The sequence below is a fragment of the Camellia sinensis genome, chromosome 3, assembly GCF_055761805.1.
Source record: "Camellia sinensis isolate YWXY chromosome 3, ASM5576180v1, whole genome shotgun sequence".
NCBI lineage: Eukaryota > Viridiplantae > Streptophyta > Magnoliopsida > Ericales > Theaceae > Camellia > Camellia sinensis.
Window position 1 is genome coordinate 65,333,510 of NC_138963.1, and position 26,332 is coordinate 65,359,841.

Below are 26,332 nucleotides of genomic sequence, written 5' to 3' on the forward strand. Positions count from 1 at the left end.
CGGATTGGTGCTAGTTAATCTGAACCAATTCGGACCATGCTCACCCCTATCAATAGATAAGAGTAAGATCTGTAAAATCCCAAGTTTGGCGAAACTTTGGTAGTATATTGATTCATTTTGATAGTGAATAAATTCTCAAGGAAGATTCTTGAGAAGTGTATGTAGGTCCGACGTGCTGAACCACTACAAATCCCTATGTTTGATTTTCTCTCCTTATCTCTCTTACTTTTATATTGATAATTATTACTCTAGTTTTTATTTATTAAAATTTAAATATTTCGATTATTATTTTTAATATTGTAAAATTATTGTTTAATAACTCAATTCACTCCCCTCTTGAGTTGCTTACCTGAGATAACAAATTATAAATTTAAAAAAAATAATAATAATTAAAAGGAAAAGAGAAAAATGAAAAATGTGAATGAAATATAATTGAATTATGTTTAAGTTTATCTTATTTAGCTTTTGAACCATTCTCAAATGAGTTTTAATTTAATTGAATATGAATCGAACTCAAATAATTTAATTTTTACATAGCTCACACCAACTTCTTTTTCACAATGCACAACTCAATCAATTGTTGATATTTGTAGTAATAACAGGGAGTTATGTTTGTAGTTCTCTGTCCTCGTTCTAGTTCTCGTCCCCTACTTTGTTAGGGTAAGGACAGAACAATACGTGAGTTGGAAAGTGTCAAGACAATTTTTTACTCTTAAAATGAGATGGTATTAATGAGAAAGAAATGTTATAGCATATGAAATAACTAATATTGATAACAAATGAGAGCTAAAAAGATTAAAAATGAGAGATCAAATAAGAAATATATTAATATTTTGGGGTATTTAACAAATTATGTTATATAAAGATATATATTTTTATAAGTTATTTATTTAATTATGGCAAGAACAGGAAAAATGAGATGGGAAAACAAATACCGTACCCTCGCCAATTTTCTTTATCAGGGCTTGAACCAGTACAAATTGGAGCAGAGGAACATGCTTGGTTATCATTTTTTAAAAATACTTTTCAGAAAATTTTACTATCATATTTTTCGTATTTTTTTATTTTTACTGATTTTTTTAAATATTTTAAACAATTTTTTTAATTTTTAGATATACCTAACATAAATATACCTAAAAAGTAAAAAAAAAAAATTGAAAAAAACCTTTTAAAAATTCACTAAATACCAAAAATACAAAAAAAAATACGAAAATTCAGTACATTTTTTATATTTTTATGTATTTATTAATTTTTAAAATATTTTTTCACAAATTTTTTACTTTTTGGATACATCTAAGTAAGGTGCATCTAAAAAAGTAAAAAAAATGTTTAAAATTTTAAAAATATTCACTAAAAACAAAAATAAAAAAGACAAAAATAAAAATAAAAAACTCAGTTTTCAAAAAACTTAATCCAAAAGCTCCAACCAAACACATTATTATTTGTATCTATAAGAATTTGTTTTTTCAATTTAGACCCAAATTTTACATAATTTATTTTGATCCCAAATTTTTGGGGCCTTTTAATTTATATAAAGAGGGATTTGGGCTTCAATAAGTTAAATTCGGTCATATTTTTTTAATTTTTTTATAAATATTATAGGGCTTTAAATAGTCTGAAGGCCTTATTTTTGTTGAAAAATTAGGGCCCAATAGCTACCTCTGTGACATGCTGCAAAGCCTGGCCTGACTAAAGGGGCACCAATCCAAGTAACTTGGGCTGAAAACGAGTTAGGCGAATTGGAGTCGAGTTTTAATATGTTTGAATTTATTTATTAAAATTTTAACGAGTTTAAATTTGAATTCAATAAAAATTTAATGATCTGAGTTTGAGCCTAAGTAGTTTAGAGTGGACTCGAGTTTGAACCTGTTTACAAATTTTAACAAGTCAAAAAAATTATAAATTTATACTTGCGAATAAAACTAAAATTACAATTAAAACTTTGATTATACAATTATATATATAATATATATAAACATACTAAAAGAAAAAAGAAAAGTTAATATCTTACAAAAATAATATCTACCACCACTATTATATAAATGTATTATCTATAGTTAGCTATTATTTATATATAAATAAATTTAGCTATTAATTACATTATTTAAATATATAAATAACATATGTATCCTAATTTATTTTATACATATTTTTACATTATTTAAGATATAAATAATATAATTATTCTATTATTTAAATAAATGTTAAACGAGTCGAATTTTAGTATATTTGACCTTGTTTATTAAGATTTTAATAAGTTCGAACTCAATAAAAATTTAACGAATTAAGTTTAAGCGAATCCTTATTGAGTCGAGTTCAAGCCTGTTTACGAATGATTCTATTCAATTGTAGCCCTACAAGTAACCAACCTAAATCTAGGTAAATTATGAACAGTCGTATGTAATGGACTTAAATATTTATAAGTCATATATATATATATATATATTTAATTTAAAATGAGAAAGATATATGTTTTTAATGTAACAATAACTCTAATATATTTTTTTTTCAATACTCTTTAAGTATATTGATAGATAAATAAAAGAGTAAAATTTTAGGTAAAAAAAAAAATCTAATTAATAAGACTGACACCTAAATTCCCCATATTTTTAACAACACCACAGCTTACTCTGTTGAGACTAAAATTAGCCAAGCAGTCAGTATCACACTATATCCAACCTTAAATTGCTCATCTCCTACTTTATTCATCTTAAATATATTATCAATGATTGAATTACAATTCTATTGAATTGGATTCAATTAATTACTTTGTAACTTTAAAATTTCCATTGAGTTGTAGTCTATTACTTTTTTTATTTTGACAAAAACTAATCATATAATTGGACTTTTTTACATGAATACAAGACTCACAAAAAGATGAGAGTAATTTTTCTTTTTCTTTTTCTTTTTTTGAACTGAGGAAATAAGGCAAACAAAGGTGCAAAGCAAAAAGCAACAAGAAGAAACTAAGCAGCCCCAACCAAGGCAGCTAAGGCAGCATGGGGGTTTGAAATCCAATCGAGAGGAAGACACTTCCATGGAGGAAAGCTTGTGCCACCCAATGAGTTACTCTGTTAGCTGACTTGGACTCCAAAGGAGCGATAGCCTTCCAAGAGATGTCATACTTTTAATGTCCTCAAAAATCGCCCCAGACTCCCATGATGGAACCGTCTCCGAAATGCTAAGGGAAATTACAGTTTTGGTATCCCCTACTATCATTTGAAAGGTTGCTTGCGAGAGCAAACTGGCAGGCCCACCTACAAGCTAGAGCCTCACCCTGAAAAGAAGAGGAGATACACATTGCCTTGGCAAAACTATCCAAAATCTGCCCTGATGTGTCAAAACCACCGCAATAGATGCCTTGTTCGAACCTTTTTTTTAGCAACATAACAGTTAATTTTGAACTTCCCTCGACCTGGAGGGATCACAAATCCACATTAGATTGGTCCCTAGCATGAATTCGGGGTTTTACACCTCCTTGATGAATGAGAGGGAATAAAAATAATCACATGAATTATGTGAGTCCTAATATTGCCATGTAGCGGAATTATGAGTTATCACGTATATTACACTGGTCAAACACTACATTAGTATTTTATGTTACGCAAAACTCATTGAAAGATGAACGATATAAAGGTCCTAAACAACCGGAGATTGTTTGGGATAGGAATTTTAGAACATTTAAACTACTTGCTAGGCAAGTCACTAATATTATAAATAGGCCGCACCCCGTGAGTTGAGGTACTCTGTTTTATGTATTTAATTTGTTCATTAAATATTTTTATAATATTGAAGGACTAACTTGGATGTCGAAGGACTCCCGGCCGTTCTACGGCTGAGGGAGTTCTCTATCTTGTAGATGACAATCATGTGAAGATTCTGATTATCTTTTTCGTTAGATTTCTTCATCATCAAGTTTATAAAAATAAAAAATTATATCCGTATAATTGACGCCGTATATAAGAATCAACTTATCTCAACGGAATAAATTAATGAATGTACGGGGAGCAAATATTCCGGCAAGCCCGCAATCCTTTCTTCCTAGCTCCGTTTATGTCTGATCACCTGCGCGCAAAGAATGGTGAGCTACCCGGCGGTGTGTAACCAAAAAAACCCTCCGACGATCAAGTTAGCACACACCTTGGGATAGAGAGAGAGAGATGGAGGTGCTTTAATGTAAGAAAATCCTTACAAAGTGTTCATCTGTCGCGTATGGGGGGCGCAGACCTGCTTATATACCCTCTGTGCCCCATATCTACTCCCAGTCATCTCCTGACACGTGGCTCCGCTATCCCATCTGTCAGCATAGACCTTGCTGAACATCACCTAATCTCAACTGCCTGGCTTCACAGCTGGAGCTCGGCAGCCGAGCTGTTATATCTGTTGCCATGCCGGGCCGTGCTTCATATCCAAGCACTTCATTGGCTAAGCCCAAGGAGAACCGGGCTAGGCGGCATCTCGGCAAAGCCTAGCCCGAGGCTCCTCTGAGGTCGGCCTTTCTGCCGGTCAAACAGTTACCTCGGCTGGCCATGCTTTTCCTGGCGCCGGTCACTCAGCTTGTCCGGCTTCGGCCATCCATTGATCGAGCGGCTCGGTCAGACCGAGCACTGCCTTGCCGGGCAGTTTCTTTATGGTCTGGGGCGGCACACACTCAGCCCACGTTCTGCCCGACCCAAGTCTGGGCGGATAGTCGGTCATCTGGGCCCCATGCACCGTTGGGCTCTCCACCTGCTCGGCCGTTACCTCGGCCCAACTCCAGATCATAAATCACCCTCTCAATTCCCCCTTAATTCCGTCCGCGAAAGCGTGACTGGGATTACTCACTTCGACCGAGATAGCATTTCTCCGGCCTCCAAATTGCCAAAAGGCGACTGGGCTAGTTAACATAACTGTCTACAAACCTGCCCGTTATACTTCTCGGCTGACATCTGTTCCTTCGAAAGTAGCTCGGTTGGCTCTTCGACTTTTCAACCCGTCGCTTCTGTCCTGACGTCGCCATAAATGGGGACACGTGGCGGGCTGCCATTGGTCATCGAGCAGCCAACCCACCGTTTTTGCCAGAATTTTGAATTTGGGCAGCCTTTCGTGCTTACATATACATGACCCTCCTTATGCCATTTCTTCCTACTGCCTCTCTTCTACCTGACGATCCAGAGCTCAAGCCATCTCCTTTCATACTCGACTGCCATTCTTCGTGCTTGGAAGAACAGCTCCAGCCATTCACAGGTAAGATCTTCAATCTCTCTTAAGTTGCTGTTTTCTTTCATAATACACACATTAGGGCACAAAAATGTAGCTCTTAGGGCATAGGCCATAGAATCCGTACCAAACCTCCCACTGTTCTTGGTGTTCTTCATCTTCATGAAGAACACTGAAGAACTGGGGTGAACCGGGCTCCTGGTCCTCTTTTGATCCAAAAAACCAGCCCAACCGAGCAAATAACAAGTTTGTCTCAACCCCAGCAAAAACCGAGATAACGAAAGGACTTGGTCGCTCAACCGGGCTAACATCTGGTCCGCTTGGACGACCAGGCTCCATAGATAGACAACCGAGGTAGTTTGGCACTCTTCATGACCGAGCTAAAGTCCAGCTCCTTTTGCGCGACCGCGCTCACACTTAACGCTTGCCATCCTTTCCCTGCAGAGTCCAAGGGGACCACTGTCATTCCTGAGGCTCTCAGGACCGAGCAGCATCCAATAACCAGTGCCAAACCCCTCAGCCGGGATACACTAAACCGGCCTCAAATGGGGAAATTCCGCTTCCTAGTGGATACTCCGGCCGCGCTAGCTTCTTTCAGAGAGGATTACGGCATCCCGGCCGATGTTCATCTCGAACTGGCTGAAGAGGAGACCACACCCTGGGGCAGACTTGACCAATGCCCCTTTACTGTGCTCTCAATTATCGAAGGGGGCCTCCGTTTCCCACTTAACCCTCTTATCACCGAGTTCCTTCGCCGCACCGGGCTGGCACCCACACAAGTGTCCACCAATACCTATAGAATTATCAACGGTGTTCACGAATTGAACAATCGGCTAAGCACCAACTTAGGTCTAGCCGAGATATTGAGGCAATACACAATGGGCCACACCGGCGACGGCCTTGCATATTACTTGAAGATAAGACCGGGCAAGGAAAAAATTGTAACCGGCACCCCGGATAAAGATCTGCACGACGACGAATTTTTCTGGGTGTCGGGCAATTACGAAACGGCCGAGGTGCCGGGCTGGTTTATAAACAAAGGCTTCGGTTCTTCATGTAAGCTACTCAATTTTGCTCGGTTAGCTTAACTCTTTATTTTATAACTAACCGGTTTTCCTGTTTCTTTTGCAGCAATCCAAGCCTTGCAAGCCAACTATCAATTTCCCAACGTCAAAGCAATTCGGACCGTGCTTCGGTACCCTCACCGAGATTGTAACGATCTACTCGGCTACACACCGACCTACAGGTATTCTGCTCCGCGCCGGAGTAGAGTAACTGACTTCCTCCGCGCTCCTTCGCGCCTCCAGATCCTTCCCTTCCTGACGTTCCCCTCATTCGCCTGACCGAGGAACAAGAAATGGCCAAGCGCAGCAGAATCAAGAACCTGCTCACCGCCACATCCGCCAAGGTGCCGAGCGTCGTAACTCGCTCGCCAGCCGCCGGTCAATCCAGTGGCGCTGTGGTCGCCCTTGCCTCTCAATCTGCCGGGCAATCCAGCAGAGAACCCTCTGCACGTCGTGCCGGTAAAAGAGCTCGGGCAGACCCATCCGCCGAGCTAGTCACCGAGCTTACCACCGAGCATCCATCTGACGCCCCCGCCCCAGTGCCGGCCTGGCGCCCACATTTGAAGCACCGGGGTCAAGATATCCCGACAACAGCTTCGATCAAGGCTGACAAAGAGCATCTGCTCGCCTTCGATCTGTCCAAAGCCCTACTACTACCGAGCGATGTGGTCGGCAGCGACCACGTCCCCGACACCCGGTTGGTCAAATCTTCAGTGAAGTCTATGGCCAGGGTAAGTCGATGTCCCTTTGAAAATTTCAGAAGTGTTTGCTCGGCTCCCTTTCTGCTCGGTCCCCTTTCTAATTAACTTTGCTTTTTTGCAGGCCATTCAAAAACAACATCTCGTCTTGGAGCGCATCCACAGGCTTCGGCAAAAGGCCAACGACACAGCCAGCCAGGTCGAGAGCCTTCAAGTCGAGCTCGGCCGGGCTAAGGCTTCCCTCGAGATGGCCAACGCTGATAATAACAGACTGCTCGGTCAGCTGAATGCGGCCGAGAAAAAACAAAATGAGCTCCAGACCGAGGTGGACACCCTGAAGAAGTCGGAGAAGAAAGCTTGCCGGGCTGCCAACAACGCCGGTTTTAACGAAGCCGAGCAGAGCTACAAAAAGCAAGTCTTTGCAACACAAGACATCTACTTCAAGGCCGACTGGAAGTCCGCCTGCGAACACCTCGGCCAGGGATCTGACACCGACGTATTTGCCAACCCCCCTCCAGCTTTGCTACCGGTCTACCTCGTGCCTTATGCAAACGACGTTTTCAGTGCTTTGCAAGCTGAGGCCGAGGAAGGACTTGAAGATGGAGACGGTGAGACAGATTCCGAGGCAGAGGAGGCCGAGGTGCAAGAGCAGCCCGGCAATGCTGAGCCCGGTGCCCAAGACGCAAGTCCAACCATCAACCTTGATTCTGGCGAGGACGAGTTCACCAATCTCTCCCCTCTAGTTTAGTTTTCTTTTTTCTTTTTTTGTATTTTTGCTTTCAACACTTCTGATGTAACCGAGCTCTGTCCCCACCTTTTGTAATGATTTTCTTGTCAATGAAAAATTCAAATTTTGCCAAGTGTTTGCACGATAGCCATCAATTCCATCTTCAGCAAAATATCTCGGTATAAATCATTGTTTGAAAAGAACGCCTCGTCAACCGGAATTCATAACTCGGTTGAAGTACTTAAGCAGAACAAAACAAATTTATAAAACGAAATAACCAGCTCGGTTGGTAATAACAAAGTTTGAACAAATCATCAACACTTCCAACCAGATTAGATCATCTCGGTTGGGAATCCAAAGTTGGACAAAACACCAACTCTTCCAACCGGATTACATCATCTCGGTTGGGAATCCGAAGTTGGACAAAACACCAACTCTTCCAACCGGAGTACATCATCTCGGTTGGGAATCCGAAGTTGGACAGAACACCAACTCTTTCAACCGGAGTACACCATCTCGGTTGGGAATCCGAAGTTGGACAAAACACCAACTCTTCCAGCCGGAGTACATCATCTCGGTTGGGAATCCGAAGTTGGACAGAACACCAACTCTTCCAACCGGAGTACACCATCTCGGTTGGGAATCCGAAGTTGGACAAAACACCAACTCTTCCAGCCGGAGTAAACCATCTCGGTCTTTTACATTAAAACAACAGTCCAAGTGCTAAGGCAAAATTACTTCTATATATTTGACAAAAAGAATTACATTCTGCAGTGCAAGCCAGAAAATTTCTTTGCACAAGAAAAGGAAACAAAAGCTTAAAAATAATACAGTTTCAAGTTGGCAGCATTCCATGGCCGGGGTATTGCTCTTCCCTCTAGATCCTCCAAGTGGTAAGCCCCCTTGCCCGCCAGACCGGTGATCTTTTAGGGTCCTTCCCAATTTGCCCCTAGTTTTCCTTCTCCTGGCACCAGGGTGTTGCCCATAATCTTCCTCAAAACCCAATCACCAACTTTGAACGGTCTGGGGTGCACCGTCTTGTTATACTTCTTTGAGAGCTCTTGTTGGTAGGCGGCCACATGGATGAGGGCCTTCTCCCGACACTCTTCCACTAGGTCCAGCTCTAAGGCAATAACCTCGGCGTTCAGCTCAGGTTGAAAACTCTCGCTTCTAAGGGTGGGCATTCCAACTTCCAAAGGTATGACCGCCTCCATGCCGTAAGCCAAAGCAAATGGAGTTTCCCCGGTAGATCGCCGCGGGGTTATTCGGTATGCCCAAAGGACGCTGGGCAATTCCTCAGCCCATTTTCCCTTTGCCTTCTCCAGCCATTTCTTCAACCCATCCAGTATAGTCTTGTTCGATGCCTCGGCTTGACCATTGGACTGCGGGTAAACCGGGGTGGAGTTGTAGAATTCTATCTTCAAATCTTCACAAAATTCTCTGAATAGGCGACCGTCAAACTGGGTGCCGTTGTCAGAGATCAAAATTTTGGGGACGCCAAACCGTGTGACCACGTTCTGCCAGACAAACCGCTTCACGTCTTTCTCTTTGATGGTTGCCAAGGGCTCAGCTTCAACCCATTTCGTGAAGTAATCTGTGGCCGCAATAAAGAATTTCCGGTTGCCCAGTGCTGTTGGCAGTGGCCCCACTATATCTAGCCCCCACATGGCGAAGGGCCAAGGACTGGTGAGGGGAAGAAGTTCCCTAGCAGGCTGATGGATCTGATGGGCAAATTTCTGGCATTTTTCACATTTGCGGACGTACTTTTGTGCGTCGGCCTGCATACACGGCCACCAGTATCCCTGCGAAATAGCTCGGTAGGCTAAGGACCTGCCCCCTATGTGGCTGCCGCAAATGCCCTCGTGGATTTCGTACAAGAAGGCCTCCACACTATTCGGGTGCACGCACTTTAAATAAGGACCAGTGAAGGACTTCTTATACAACGCGCCAGATGGAGAGAGCCAAAACCGCTCTGACTTCACTCGGATTTTGTGTGCTTCTTTCTTGTCCGTTGGAAGAGTTCGGTCTCGGAGGAACAAGATCAAGGGGTCCATCTAGGAAGGACCTAGCGCGGCGCAGAGTACATCCGTCTGCCCGGCGTTTTCAATGCTTGGCCGCTGAAGAAAGTCAATCAACAGGGTGTTTGGAGACGTACTATCTACCATGGAACCGAGGCCGGCCAGTTCATCAGCTCGGCTGTTTTCTTCCCGGCCAATCTGTTGGACTCTGATTGCCTCAAACTGCTTGATATGTTCCCTAACCAGAGCCTGGTACTTCGCCATCCTGTCATCCTTTGCTTCATAAATCCCAGAGACTTGGTTAACCACAAGCTGGGAGTCACTGTACACGAGGAGCTCGGCAGCCTTCATTTGAATTGCGCTCTTGAGCCCGGCGAGAAGCGCCTCGTACTCAGCCTCGTTGTTAGATGCTGGGAAGCCAAGCGTGATGGAATGTTCAATGGTTAGGCCATCCGGGGAGATAAGAACGATACCAAGGCCGGCACCATGGCGGTTGGATGCTCCATCAACGAAAAGCTTCCACATTTCCTCCACAAAAAGCTTCTAGCAATCGGATGGGTCCTGAGAGTTGCGAAGGGCAGTGGGATCACCACTGCTCGGCTGTGCGGTTTCAAGTTCTGTGTTGATCGGTTCCAATTCAGTGTCCCTTGGTGATTCGGCACCGGACTCAGCAAGTTCTGTAATGCTCAAGTCCGTGGGCGAATCATCAGGTTGCGGTGTGAAGCCGGCCGCAGGTTCTGAGATGTGTGGATCCATTCCTTCCCCCTTTGATGATTCGGCACCGGACTCAGCGAGTTGATCTGTAATGCTCAAGTCCGTAGGCGAATCATCAGGTTCTGAGCGATGTGGTTCAATTTCTTCCCCCCTTGGTGATGCGGGACCGGACAGAGTGGATGGGTTGGTGATACACAACTCCGTCATCGCATCACCGGGTGGTATAACCGTGCAAACTGAGGGTGCCTCACAGGTGCGCGCAAACTCCGCGTCGCTACTTCCACCAACTAGTTGTATCTTGATTGGCCTTGCGTGTATCTCATCATCTGCCTCGGTAATTTCGACCGGGCATACCGAATGAGTGCCAGGTGAGAACTCAGCGATAAAATCTGCCAAGGTCTGGGCTTTGATAGCAGTGCGCGGTTGGAACTTGACATCAAACTGCCCCAACTCGACCGCCCACTTAAGAATTCGGCCTGGAAAGTCTGCTCGTTCAAACAAGGCCTTGAGAGGAAACTCGGTCAGTACAACGATGGTATGGGCGTGAAAATAATGCGCCAACTTCCTCGAAGCCATCATCAATGCCAACGCAAGTTTTTCCAGCGGCAAATATCTCGTCTCAGCCGGTAACAAAGTTTTGCTGACATAAAAAATTGGGAGGTGCTTGATTCCTTCAGCCCGGACCAGCACCGCACTGACTGCGTGCTGGGAGACGGCAAGGTAAAGGTAGAGTTCCTCACCCGGCTCTGGTGTAACCAAAAGTGGCGGAGAAGACAGATATTCCTTGAGCTTGGCCAAAGCTCGGTCACATTCGTCGTCCCATGAGAACTTTGATCTCAATGATTGAAAGAAATGGTGGCAGCGATCTGATGACCGGCTTATAAATCGATTGAGCGCGGCGGCCATCCCGGCCAGATGCTGCACGTCCTTAGACGAGTTGGGCTGTTTCAACTCTTGCACGACTCTGATCTGAGTAGGGTCTGCTTCGATACCACGGTTCGTGACTAAGAATCCCAAAAATTTTCCGGATCCCACGCCAAATGCACACTTTGAGGCATTCAAGCGCAGCTTGTGCTTCTTTAGAATGGCAAACATCTCGGCTAAGTCGGACAAATGGTTTGCCTCATGTCGGCTCTTGACCACCATATCGTCGATGTAAGTCTCCATCGTCCGGCCAAGCAAAGGAGCAAACATTTTGGTTAACATCCTCTGAAAGGTTGCCCCGGCGTTCTTCAAACCAAAAGGCATGACTCGATAGCAGAAGAGTCCCCTTGGAGTCGTGAAAGAGGTGATCTCTGGGTCAAGCCCATGCATGGCGATCTGGTGATAGCCGCGGTACGCATCCAAGAAACTGAGCCGATTGTGTCCAGCCGTCAAATCCACTAGCTGGTCAATGCGCGGCAAAGGAAAGCTGTCTTTGGGACAAGCTCGGTTGACTGTCTTATAGTCGACAGAAACTCGCCACTTTCCGTTCTTCTTAGGCACCACTACTGTGTTGGAAATCCACCGAGGATAGTGCACTTCCTAAATTGCTCGTGCCTCAAGCAGGTTCTTTACCTCCTCTGCAACTACCTCGGCGTGATGCAGTGTCGATCTCCTTGCTCGTTGAATGACTGGCTTTGCTCCAGGGAAGACGTTGAGGTGGTGGCAGATAAAATTTGGGTCGAGGCCAGGCATGTCGTAAGGTGACCATGCAAAGACTTCGATATTCGCCATCAAAAACTCTATCATCTCGGTCCTCTCTATGGCCGTGAGACTTGATCCGACCAAGAAGAACTTGTCCGGTTGCTCTGTATCAATCCGCACCTCAACCAATTCTTCAACAACCTTATCTTCGGCCTTGGTGCCCACATCATCCAAGACACCCTGGTCCTCCGGTCCCTCGATCATTTGGATGAATCCTTTGGCAGCCCGGCTTCCGTTGACCGCCACGAAGCACTGCTTGGACATGACCTAATCGCCCCAAATCTCCTCGATTGCCCCCATAGCCGAGGGGAATCTCATCACCTGGTGATAAGTCGATGCTACAGCTTGCATGGCGTGTAACCATCCCATTCCAAGGATAAGGTTGTATGTCGAAGGCACCTGCAGCACCCAAAACTCAACTTGTTTGACAACGGATCCTGCTTTGACCGGCAGGATAATCTTTCCCAAAGGCCACTCTGGTTGCGAGTTGAATCCAACCAGTGGCGAAGTTGCCGGAGCCAAGTCTGTCTCCCGGAGTTTAAGTTGCTTGAACGCATCATAGTACATGATCTCGACCAAGCTTCCCTGATCGATCAAGATTCGCTTAACATCAAAGTCTTTTACGCGTAGAGTTACTACTAGGGCATCGTTGTGCGGCGTCTGGATGCGCTCTAGATCTCTTGAGGTGAAACTAATCACGTCTTTTTCTTCTGTCTTCCCCCTTTTGATGGCAGGCTGCACCGACAAAACTTCCCTCATATGCTCTGTCTTTTTTATCATGCCCCGGAGTTCGCAAACACGCTCCGGTTCCACGATGCCGTGGATGACATTAATAACTCCCTGTGGTGGTGCGTCTCGGTCATCCTGTCTCCTGGGATCAACCGGCGCCTGATTCGGCTTCACGCCGCCATCAATATAAAGGTCTAGATGGCCGGCCGCAACCAGCTCTTCCAAGTGTTGCCTCAAAGGCAAACAATCCTCAGTCCGGTAATCTCTCTCCCGGTGGAATGTGCAACGATACCGCGGATTGTAGCCCTTTTGTCCATCGCCCAACTTAGCTGGAAACCGGACATACTCCTCGTCACGGATTTCACTAAGTATGCGATAGATGGGAATCTTGAAGACCGTGGTTATACCAGTCCTTGCCTTCATCCTTCTGTTTGCGTCCGCTACGTCATCTCAGGGGTAGTCATCCCGGTCATTACGACGTCCTCTACCCCGGTTTTTGCGGTTCGTGCCACGGTCCGATTCCTCTGCTCGGTCACTTGAGCGGCTGGACTCTCTCCCAACTGCGTGCACTTTGCCTGCTGTCTTCTTGTCTGTTGCTACCGGAGTGGCCTTCATGGTAGAAGCAGACGCGTCATCCTCTACTCGAATGTGTTCATTGATGCGCTGCATGAGTTGGCCCATGGAGGTCGGCTGGTGCATGGTAAGCAAGTCTCGTAGTCTATGTCCGACCGGGAGACCACGCTTGTATTGCGTGATTGCAAGGTTGACCGGGCAGTCCAAGATCTTGTTGAAGGTTTCCCAGTACCTTGAGTTGTATACCTTCAGCGTGTCGCTCGGTTCCATCTTGACACTTAGCAGATGATCGACTTCTTTTGGTGTCTTTGTGTTGGTTTTGAAGCGTGTAACAAACGCCTCGGTCAGCTAGTGCCACCTTTGAATGCTCCCTTCCGGCAACCTCTCAAACCACTTTAAGCCCAGCTCGCCTAAACTTGACGGGAAGATTAGGCACATAAGTCCGTCATTGCGCCTATGTCCGGCCATAACCTGTCGGAAGTGGCTCACATGCATGTATGGATCGGTTTTTCCGTCGTAAAGTGTGAACTTAGGCTGGTGGAAGCCTGCCGGAAGCGGTGTTGTTTCTATATCCAAGGAAAGGGGGTGGAACTCAGCCTAGCCAAGTCCGTATCTTCGAAGAGTGGCACCACTTGGCGGGGTGGAGGCATTCCGACCTCCGTGCTGGCGTGAACCCCGTAGGATAGCCGCTGGAAGGCAGGTATTCTCTGAGCTTCGCGCCAGCGAGCCCGCTCCTTTAAGACCACCCGTAAATCTTCTGACTGAGCAGAGTAAGAATACCTCGACGTCGTCTCCGGACATGAGGGTTTGTAGGTGCTGTCTTACGCGCTAGACTTCTCTGCACCCGCGTCGGAATCACCAACCTGGTAACTTCTGGTAATGGATATTGACTGAGTACGTCACTGACTCTGACCGCCTGAATGGCGGGATGGGGTGCGCTCACTGTGGTCTCCCACTCCAACTACACCCTTCCCTTTGACATGCCGCTTGAGATCCTCCATCTCCGCCGCCATCCGCCGGATGACAGCATCTTGATCTCTCAACTTACTTTCCAGTCGCCTGGCGTGTGAGTCTCTCCTCCGCCGGTGACCGTCTGGACTCCGCGAATGACCATGACTTCTTCCGCGCTTATCCCGCGCGTCTACTGACTGTCCTCCAGTGGGCGTCCCCAAGTCCGCCATTGGATGGATGGCGGGAGGACCTTCTCTCCCTCGGATGAACTTCGGGGTGGCTCCATCTATGGCAGACAACGGAAACTTGTCGTTGTTCGCCATGAACGGCGATCAGAGGAACCAGGAAGACAAGGTTTTGTCTGTCAAACTTCCCACAGACGGCGCCAATTGTACGGGGAGCAAATATTCTGGCAAGCCCGCACTCCTTTCTTCCTAGCTCTGTTTATGTCTGATCACCTGCGTGCAAAGAATGGTGAGTTGCCCGGCGGTGTGTAGCCGGAAAAACCCTCCGACGATCAAGTTAGCACACACCTTGGGATAGAGAGAGAGAGAGGGAGGTGTTTTAATGTAAGAAAATCCTTACAAAGTGTTCATCTGTCGCGTATGGGGGGCGCAAACCTGCTTATATACCCTTTGTGCCCCATATCTACTCCCAGTCATCTCCTGACACGTGGCTCCGCTATCCCATCTGTCAGCATAGACCTTGTTGAACATCACCTAATCTCAACTGCCTGCCTTCACAGCTGGAGCTCGGCAGCCGAGCTGTTATATCCGTTGCCATGCCGGGCCATGCTTCATATCCAAGCACTTCATTGGCTAAGCCCAAGGAGGACCGGGCTAGGCGACATCTCGGCAAAGCCTAGCCCGAGGCTCCTCTGAGGTCGGCCTTTCTGCCGGTCAAACAGTTACCTCGGCTGGCCATGCCTTTCCTGGCGCCGGTCACTCAGCTTGTCGAGCTTCGGCCATCCATTGATCGAGCAGTTCGGTCAGACCGAGCACTGCCTTGCCGGGCAGTTTCTTTATGGTCTGGGGCGGCACACACTCGGCCCACGTTCTGCCCGGCCCAAGTCTGGGCGGATAGTCGGTCATCTCGGCCCCATGCACCGTTGGGCTCTCCACCTGCTCGGCCGTTACCTCGGCCCAACTCCAAATCATAAATCACCCTCTCAATGAACAAGCACATCAATAAGGTAAGATATCCTTTTGATAATTATTAATTTCATTCGCTTGAGTTTTCTGATCAAAGATTTTTCAATGATTGTCATGTATGATGGTGCCATATATAGATTTATGTATATAAACCCATGACGTGAATATCTGAATAAACTATTATTGATAATTTCAAAAACGTGTTACCTCTGTACATTGTGACACCACAGTTTAATTGGTCTAACAAAATTCACGACTAGTAGCTCGGTCAATGGAATTCTCAACCAGTCATATCTTTTATTATGAGTGCTTCTCGGCACAAGATTTTATGTGAGATGATTTGACCGAGCAACAACAAAAGAACATACTGATAGAGCATCATTGTTGTAGCCGAGCAGCCCACACGATATTATTTCAATCATCGAGCTACTACTTCGATCTCAGAAGACTTTTTTGCATGGTTATTTGCATGCCCAACAGACTAATTATATTGGAAGGCCCTCTGCATCCCGATATCGCCGCCGAAACTAAGACTCTATCTAGTCAACACAGTTTCATCTATTTGGGGCTTGGACCCATGCAAATACACACCAACCTTGGAGCTTTAACTTACAAGCTATTAAGAGGCATTCATGAATTTTTGGCCGAAAAAAGTTAGAATGTCTCACGGTCATGTCGTTCAGCCTCTACATTCTCTCGCTAGAGCATTGCCGCAACACATTGGAGCAATCAATGGCTGCTTCAGAAAACTAGAACAATAGCCACTACAAGAAAAAGTACTATTGGCGACTAAAAATTAACATTTCGTCGTTGAAAGTATAGTATTTGGCGACTAAAAATGCATTAGTAGCCAAAAGTAAAGATTTTTGGCGACTAAAAAAATTTAGTAGCCAAAAGTATAGGTTTTGGCGACTAAAAATCTGTTTGGTCGCCGATATATGGCTTTTAGCGACTAAAAAATTTTAATAGCCAAAAGTGAGGCATTCGGCGACTAAAAATCTGTTTGGTCGCCAAAAGCGAGGCTTTTACCGACTAAAAAAATTTTAGTAGCCAAAAAGTAAGGCCCTTTGGTGACTAAAAAAAAAAGGGTAAATTACATTTACCTCCCCTCAGGTTTCTGACAAATACAGGGACCTCCCCTGTGGTTTGAATAATTACAGTAACCTCCCTTACTTTACCTGACAATGTCAAGATTCCCCCAAACCGTGACTGCCGTTAAAAGATCTAACAGATAATGCTGATGTCACTCATTATAAATTATGAAATGTCAAAAATGCCCTCACTACCTTCTAATTCATCTAAGTTCCACAGCTTCATTACCTTCTAATTTACCTTCAACTCCAGCAGCAGCATTACAACAACCCATTCACCATTACAACACCTCCCACAAAATCAGAAATATACATAAAGGAATATATATATATATATATGTAAGATATTTATATATACATACATATATTTATGTATACATATATATGTGTGTGTGTGTTTGTGAGAGATATATATTAATTCAATTCTCTGCTTTTTTTTTTATTTTTTCATTCAAACAAACATATATATATATATACATATTTGATGTATATATATATATATATTTGATTCAATTCTCTGTTGTTGTTTTTTTTCTATTTATTATTCAATCAAACATATATATATATAAATACATAAAGGTATATATATGTAAGATATTTATGTATATATAGGTGTGTGATAAATATATGTTTGATATATATATATTGATTCAACTCTTCTTTTTTTTTTTTTAATTCTCTGTTTTTTTTTTTATTCAATCAAACACACACACACACATACACACACACACACACATATATATATGTATATATATATATTACATAAATGACTAAACCCACCACACAAATCTGTTAAACAACTTACCCCCTTTCTCTCTTCATCTTTCTCCTACTCCTCTTCTTTTTCTTTTTTCTGATCCCAATCCATATTGCAACCAACTGCCACAAACCCAGATTGTGACCCAACAATGTTTCCATCACTGCTTCTATCACTGCCCACCACCACTCTCAAAACCATAGATCTAGGATTAGGGTTTTGAAAGAAGAAGAAGAAGAAGAAGAGGAGAGAGAGAAGAAAAGTGGGCAACGAACGGCGGAGGAGAGGGAGTGGAGGAAGGAGAATGAGGAAAAGCGGAGGTGGAGGATAGAAAATGACAGACGACGGCAAGGAGAAGAGAAGGAAGATGCCCCAATGGCGCCGGCGAGGAGGAGCTTTTCTCTCTCGTTTTGATATGACGAGAGAGAACAAAAACGAAAAACAAATTAAAAAAAAAAGTTGAATATGGTGAAGAGATAGTTAACAATCAAGGGTATTTTTGTCTTTTCGCGCTTAAATAAAAGGGTAATATGGTCATTTTGTATAGGAAAGTAACGTTGTTTGTGCAAAATTGACGGTTTGGGGGAATCTTGACATTGTCAGGTAAAGTAGGGGAGGTTACTGTAATTATTCAAACTACAGGGGAGGTTCCTGTATTTGTCAGAAACCTGAGGGGAGGTAAATGTAATTTACCCAAAAAAAAATAGTAGCCAAAAGTGAAGCATTCGGCGACTAAAAACATGTTTAGTAGCCGAAAGTGACACTTTTTGGCGACTAAAAAGAAGTTTAGCCGCCAAAAGTGGTAATTTTAGCGCGGGAAATTTTTTTTTACGACTAAAAAATAATTAGTAGCCAAAAATATAGAATTGGCGACTAAAATTATGTTTAGTCGCCAAAATTGGTGTCCTTTTTTTTTCCTACTAAATAATTTATTTTTACATAAATTATGTTCAATAAAAAATAATTATGTTTATATATATACTTTTATGTTTAATACAGGTCTAAGTACTATATAAATAATATATGTTGCATATATAATCATATGATGTTGTGGAGGCATAGTGGAAAGAGTGTGTTGTATAAGGTTTATGGTGTGGGAGGTTCATGGTTCAAATCTCCACAAGAGTAGGGTGTAAATTTTATTTTTTTTCGGAATGAGCTTTTGGCGACTAAATCTGTTTGGTCGCCGATTCCTTGAGTATTGGTGACTAAAACATTAGTCAATAAATGTATAATTTAAAAAAATATAATTGACTATTGGCAACTAAAAATTTAGTCGCCAAATGTATAATTTAAAAAATATAATTGACTATTGGCGACCAAAGTTTTAGTCCCTAAAGACTTGCTTTTTGGCGACTAAAAGTTTTTTAGTCGCCAATACCTTTCCCGACCGTTTTCCAGCGACCAAACCGGCGACTAAAAAATTTAGTCAGAGAAACTTAAAAATCGACTTTTGGCGACTAAAAATCGAATTTTGGGGACTAAAAATTTAGTCGCCAAATGTGTTTTTTCTTGTAGTGAGCTGACCACTAGGCATATTTCTCCAACTGAGCTAGATGATAACAACTAACCATGCAAACCATTGATTGCACAGCAACCGCAAGACCACTGCTAAACGACAAATTCAATTAAGAACCGCAATGAAAAATGAAGTTTCGTGCGAGCCTGACAAAGTGGAGCTCGGCAATGCTGTAGACTAATCGATTACAAAAATCATTTTCATCGAGTTCAATTGGTTTGTGTGGGTTGAGCTTGAAGACATTGGTCGGAAACCCACTTCTCATGACTTACAAATTTACCACAAAGAAATCAAAGGCTCCTCAATTATGAGAATTATATTCAGTTATATGTTATTAACAGTGGCATTTTGTGTGGGGTTCGTGGATGGTAATTAAGTGATCCATATAATGCAGCCACGTAGTGGAGTTGATTACCTAGCAATCTTTTAACTGGTAGAGTAAGAAACTTTACCGTGATTATAGAACACTAAAATTTGAGGGTTGAGGAGTAGATAAGCTAGAATATGTCTCAATAAATTATTTTGATCAAATATGCTGAGATAGAGTCCGTACTTTATGGATCACATGAAGATGAATTACGCCATCTCTTGGTTAAATTTTATCTCCTCGCCAAGCTGATTTTGCTCGGAGGACTAAATTGGTGGATTGTCCAACTTTGGAATTCATTGTCGAGTTGATTTTGCTTGCCAAGAAAGAAGTTGGCAGTTTGTCCAACTTTGTCCAACTTTGAGATTCCTTGTTAAGCTATTTTTGCTTGTCAAGAAGGAAGTTAGTGGTTTGTTTAACTCTGGAATTCCTTACTGAGCTGATTTTGCTCACCAAGAAGTAAGTTGCCAAGTTGATTTGCTCGCTAATTTAAATTCATTGCCAAGGTAATTTTGCTTGCTAAGAAGAAAGTTAGTGTTTGTCCAACTTTGGGATTTCTTACCGAGTTAATTTTGCTTGCCAACTTTGGAATTCTTTACTGAGCTGATTTTGCTTGTTAAGTAGTTGGTGGTTTTTCAACTTTAGGATTCCTCACCGAGCTGATTCTGTTCGCCAAGAAGTATGTTGTCGAGCTGATTTTACTCGCTAACTTTGAAATTCATTGCCAAGCCAATTTTGCTCGCTAAGAAAGAAGTTGGTGGTTTGTCCAACTTTGAGATTCCTTGCCAAGCTAATTTTCCTCGACAAGAAGTAAGTTGCTGAGTTTATTTTGCTCGCCAAAAAAAAAAAGTTGGTGGTTTGTCCAATTTTGGGATTCTTTGTCAAGCTGATTTTCTTATTGCTAAGAAGAAAGTTGGTGATTTGTCCAACTTTGAAATTCCTTACTAAACTGATTTTGCTCCACAAAAAGTTAGTTGCCGAGCTGATTTTGCTTGCCAACTTTGAAATTCTTTGTCGAGTTGATTTTGCTCAACAAGAAGTAAGTTGTTGAGCCGATTTTACTCGCCAAGAAGGAAGTTACTCGCCAAGAAGGAAGTTAGTGGTTTGTCCAACTTTGGAATTTCTTGCTGAGCTAATTTTGCTCGACAAAAAGTAAGTTGTCGAGTTGGTTTTGCTCACCAACATTGGGATTCCTTACTGAGCTAATTTTGCTCGTCAAGAAGAAGTTAGTAGTTTGTCCAACTTTGAGATTCCTTATTAAGTTGATTTTGCTTGCCAAGAAAAAAGCCCTAGCCAAGTAGTATTATACAGTTTTTTTTATTAGACCAACAAAAGAAAGCTTTTACTCTTTCACCGGGATTAAAGAGAATGACAGCTTGGGGGTAATTAAAAGGGAATAAAAATAACGACAAGAATTTTTTGGATCCCGAAATTGCCACGTGGCAGAATTATGAGTTATCACGTGTATGACAGTTGTCAAACACTACATTAGTGTTTTATGTTATGCAAAACTCATCAACAGATGAAATATTATTGATATAGAAGTTCTAAACAACCGGAGATTGTTTGGGATATTATAAATAGGCAAGTCATTGATATTATAAATAGGCAATACCCCATGGGTTGAAGTACATTGTTTTATGTATTTAATTTGTCCATTAAATATTATTATAATATAAGAGGACTAACTTGGGTGTCGGAAGACCTCTGGCCATTCAACGACTAGGGGAGTTGTAGATGGCGGTTACGTGGAGGTTCTAATCATCTTTTTCATTGAATTTTTTCATTATCAAGTATGTAATTTTTTTTTTTATGTCCATATAATGAACAACAACATTATCAAATTCTGCCACAGCCAATCGAACTCGATGTCAAGCTAATGAGGGCTCCACGGGATGATGATTAAAAACAAAATCATTATGTTCCTTCCAAATAAACCATCCAATCCATGCCACCTTGCCAAGACAAGCAACACGTTCTTTATCATTTTTAAAGTGATCTATTAAATCATTATAAGACCATTTCACAACCGAATGAATTACACCACACTCAACTTTATAGTTTAAATCACTTTCAAACCAGACAGCTCTAACCCATCCACACTAAAGATAATGTGTTCCACTGACTTTGATTCAATTTGACAAATTGGGCATAAATCTGAGTGAGCACACTTTCTATGAAACAGGTTCTTCGATGCTAACAAACTTTTCCATACCCTCTATCAGAAGTGGCGAATCTTCGGAGGCACTTTGAGAACCAAAGCAGTTTTCAAAATTTGCTCGGAAGACAGAAAGAGCTAGATAGCCTCTGAACCAGCGCGTCTTGCATATGAGACATGGCAACATGATACCGAGACCTAACTGAATATTCCCCTTTGACTCGAAATGCCAAATCAAAGTATTGCCTTTAGGAACTAATGAGATAGGGATTGAACTAATCACTTGGACTTCAAATTCGGATACCAAATTTCTGAGCACTTCAACCTTCCAGCTCTTGGTTGTGGAATCTATCACATCCTTTACCCTCTCTACCATGGATCCAAATGGTTTTGGATGTGAGAAAGTTGTGTTCGATTTATTAATTATTTTTTGTGTTTCAAGACTTTTTTTTTTATTGAGAATCGCAAAACACTTATTCAGAATAGGTGAGTGAGAGGGTAATTTGTACTGACCTAAATTCCATGTGGGCCTTTGACTGTGCAACCGAGTTAACATGAAATGGGCATTGAGCCAAACTGAATGAACTTGTCCTATCGGCCGAGATAAGTCCACACATCGAACATAGACAAGGCAAAGGATCTCGATCGAGCTAAGTATGCATAGTGGAGAGTGACCAAGCTAAGATGACGAGGGCGACTCTTGACTGAACTGAGAATCTTAGTCAAGGCGAAGAGTGCAAAGTCTGTTCGAGCAATGAGTAAACAATGCTTAACTGAGAAGAGCACAACGGACTGTGCTTGTAGAATTCTTCGAGAGCCAACTGGCCAAAGCTAGCTTGGACATGAAGCGGCCTAGGGCTTAACAGGTTGAAATTAGCTCAGTCGAAGGTAGCTAGGCGGCCGTATACTACGTCGCCCAATTGGAGTGCGAAGAGGAAAACTCGTCAATAATACGTGTCAATACCGTTTGGCCTTTTGTTGATGTTGTTTGGCAATATTGACATATACACGCGTAAGGAATGGAGAGGATAGCACTGCCACGCGTCCAGCGAAGGATAACAAAGGTAGTGCGTGCACAATCTGGAGTTGCATGGCCAGCCTAGATAAGGAGGCGCGAACAGACTCTGAGGGGGTAACCAAACTTTAACAACTCTCTCTCTCTCTCTCTCTCTCTCTCTACAGTGCTTTGCATTCTCCCTTCTTCTCTAAGAAAGCTAACTTGGTCGTCGGAGGGGTTTTTCAACAAAACCATCTGCTGGGTAGCTCACCCTTGTTTTGTTCTTAGTTAATCAGAGTCCATTCGAAAATGAGACGAGCTTGGTAGCAAGGCTTACGTAAGACGACGAATATTTCTCCCTCATACAGTGAAATATGAAAAACATAAATATTAATATAATGCAAGATTTATGTCGTTTACTCTAAAATGAAGTTTATGTCCGTAATTGCTGCAGTATCTAAAGGTGATGATAATAATAATAATTAAAGAAAACTACAAAACCCTCCCAACTAGTCGTTTTCAAAATTGACTTTCTAATAATTTTTTAAAATTTTTTACGAAAAGACGTATAAAAAATTGGAGAGAAAAATTTTGTAGTGACTTTTTAACTTTTAAACTAAAATATTAAGTTTTCAAAATGAGTAATGCTAGGGATACCAAATTTTCTACCAAATAAATGACCAAATGTCTCACATGGGTGTGGGGTTCACAAAAGAAAATAAATGACCAAATGGACCCCACACCTATGTGAGAAATGACCAAATGAGCCCCACACCCATGTGAGACATGTGGTCATTTATTTAGTAGAAAATTTAGGGCCTATAGCATTTTCCTTTCAAAATAAGCCATAATATACGTAGTACAACAATGTTAGGAATAAAGATATTAAACACAAAATCGAATACAAATGTTTCACAAATAGTGAGTCCCACATGTGCGTCTCATATCATGTATAGCCCTTATGAGACATATGTCCTATTATGTGTTTAATACTCTGTACACTCAAACTTAATTAAAAAAAATAATGTACAAGTCCACTTTTTGGACCCAATAATCTTGTACTTATGGAGATCTACATTACTCAATACAAACTTACCTTCCTTTTCTTTCTTTTTTTTTTTGGGGGGGGGGGGGGGAGGGGGTAAATTATAAATAGGTTTGATTAAAATATGAATTATCCCTCACTACAACAATTTTCACTTTTAGCTATTAAATTTGGCGACTAAAAGGAATTTAGTCGCCAAAAGTGCAATTTTTGGTGACAAAAAAATGTATTAGTCGGCGTTGGTTTAGGATTTAGCTACTAAATTTTTTTAGTCGGGGTATATTATTTATTGGCGACTAAAAAAAATTTAGTTGCTAAATATGCCATAATAGGCAACCAAAACAAATATTAGTTGGCATTAGTCTAGTTTTTAGGCTCCTAAAGTCTGTTTTAGTTGTGGTATGCTAATTTTTTCCGACTACAATAAATTTAGTCGTCAAATAATAGCAATAATTTTACTTTTAGTCTTTGGCGACTGGCATATATATGTATTGTTTTGTTTGTATACATGGTACAAGTTGTTTTATGAAACTTGACATTAAAAGTTATTCCTTTTTAAATGGTTAGAAGTGAAATGGATGCAAATTGCAGAATGGTTAATAACATATGTATTGTTTTGTTGATATAAACGGTACAGGTTGCATGGAATGCATATAGGTTGTGGACAAATTAATAAGAAGAAAAAAGACCTAAAATCATGTTTTTGGCTACTAAACAATTGATAGCCAAAAAGAAAGTAAATATTTTTAGCGACGAAATAGTTAGTAGCTAAAAAATAAATAAAATGAAAAAAAAAAAGCGACTAAAACTTTAGTAGCCAAACCAAAAAATTATACTTTAGGCAACTAAAACATTTAGTAGCTAAAAACATTTAGACTTTAGGTGACTAAACATTAGTAGCTAAAAAAAATAAGGTGAACAACACAACCTTTTGGCGACTAAAACTTTTTTCGTCCTAAATAATTTCAGTTTTTGGTGACTAAATGTTTTAGTCGCTGAAAATACGATATTAATTTTTTTTGAAAGTTTTTGGCAACTAAAACATTAGTCGGCAATTGAGGACTTTTGGCGACGAAATGTTTTAGTCGTTGAAAATACGATATTAATTTTTTATGAAAGATTTTGGCGACTAAGAAATTAGTCGGCAATTGAGGACTTTTGGCGACTAAACTTTTTTCAGTTGCCAATTACCTTTTCCGACAACTATTCAACGACTAATCTGGAGGCTAAAACTTTTAGTCACTAAAAAGTTTCAGTGACTAAAAATTGACTTTTGGACTAAAAATTTAGTCGTCAAAAGTGCCATTTGTTGTAGTGCCTTATAGTTCTAGAAATTACATCCCATCATTGACATTCCGAATTTCATAACAACTGGGTTTATTAATAAATCATCAAGTTAATTAATAATTTGTAATAATGTCAAAATTTTATTTTAATTAATAATTCATGTAATTTTATTATTACATAGGAGAACTGTTAGAAATTTTATTTTTGCAGTAAATTTTGTTAAATAAAAAATTCTAATAATAGAGTATTTATAATTTTTCAAACTACATAAGACAATTTATTTTAAATAAATCTCAGAAGGCGTATTTATTAGTTTTCATTTTTTAGTTTCATAAATATGGATATGCATGGATCGATTAGAATGGAATTTTTGAATGTGTGTGATATTAAAAATGTTATAAACTTTTTTTTTTTTTTTTTTTTGGGTTGTGAAAAGAGGGTCAACAGCCAAACACTAATAAGTTGCTTAACTAATTCTTGTTACTCACGTTCTCCCCTAGTTTTAGCTGTTGCCGCAACTAACTATAACTTAAACCATTTTATGACTTTGTCGGTTAGTCTAACCCAGTGGTTGCAACCTGGCTGTTTCACTGGTTTGCTAGCACGATACCACCAATCTGTCTGCTACACACGATTGCTTTCACTCGAGACATGTTTCTCTCGACAAGTTTTTGGGTGGTGTTGGAGCATTGTCATATAATGCTCTAATTACATGTTATTGGTTGAGCTAGTAAGATGTGAGGTGGCAAATTAAAATTACTCAATAATTTTTCGTTTATCTGACATATGGACATGAGTCGGTTGGTAGATTTTTTTTTTTTTTTAATGATTTCAAAAAAAACATAATTGTAGCACCTTATTCTTCATATGCATCGATCAATACTTTAGAAACCATTACCTAGAGACCAATGCCGATACGGCACTCGATACCACTATTTAGAGGGTGTTTGAAATTGATTTTTTTATTGATTTGTTTTCATCTTTAGTGGCCCTTTTTTTTCAAAATTTAAAAAATTTAGACTTGGGATCTACTGGAATAGACAAATCCCAAAAAAAACAAAAAATAAAAAGTCTATTAAAGACAAAAAAATTAAATTAATATTTGACTTTTTAATTTTTTTCGCCTTTAGTGAACTTTTTTTTTTTTTTTTTTTTGATCTTTTACATTTTAAATTGTTATACACTAGATGAGCCGAAAAAATTAATTTATTTTATACAAATTAAAAAAAAAAAAGTCAATAAGACACAAATTTTGAGAATATGTGACTTTAAAACTAAACGAGACCTTAAAGGACTTGGGGTCACTGCTGTGCCTTTGGCATAGCAGTGACTGTTGTGTCTCATTTTGAAATGCATTATGGGCTTATTTTTATGATTTGAACCGTTCATTTTGTAGAATTTGTTAAGTACTTCAAACCTACCAAAAATCATATTAATCAGATATCAATAACTATATTATCGAATTGTATATTTTTATACTATTTTTCAAAAGAAAAATTTCTTGTTTATTTTTTTGATTATCAATCATATAGTTATTAGTATCCGATTAATATGATTTTTGATAGGTATGAAGTACTCAACAAACCTTACAACATAACGGT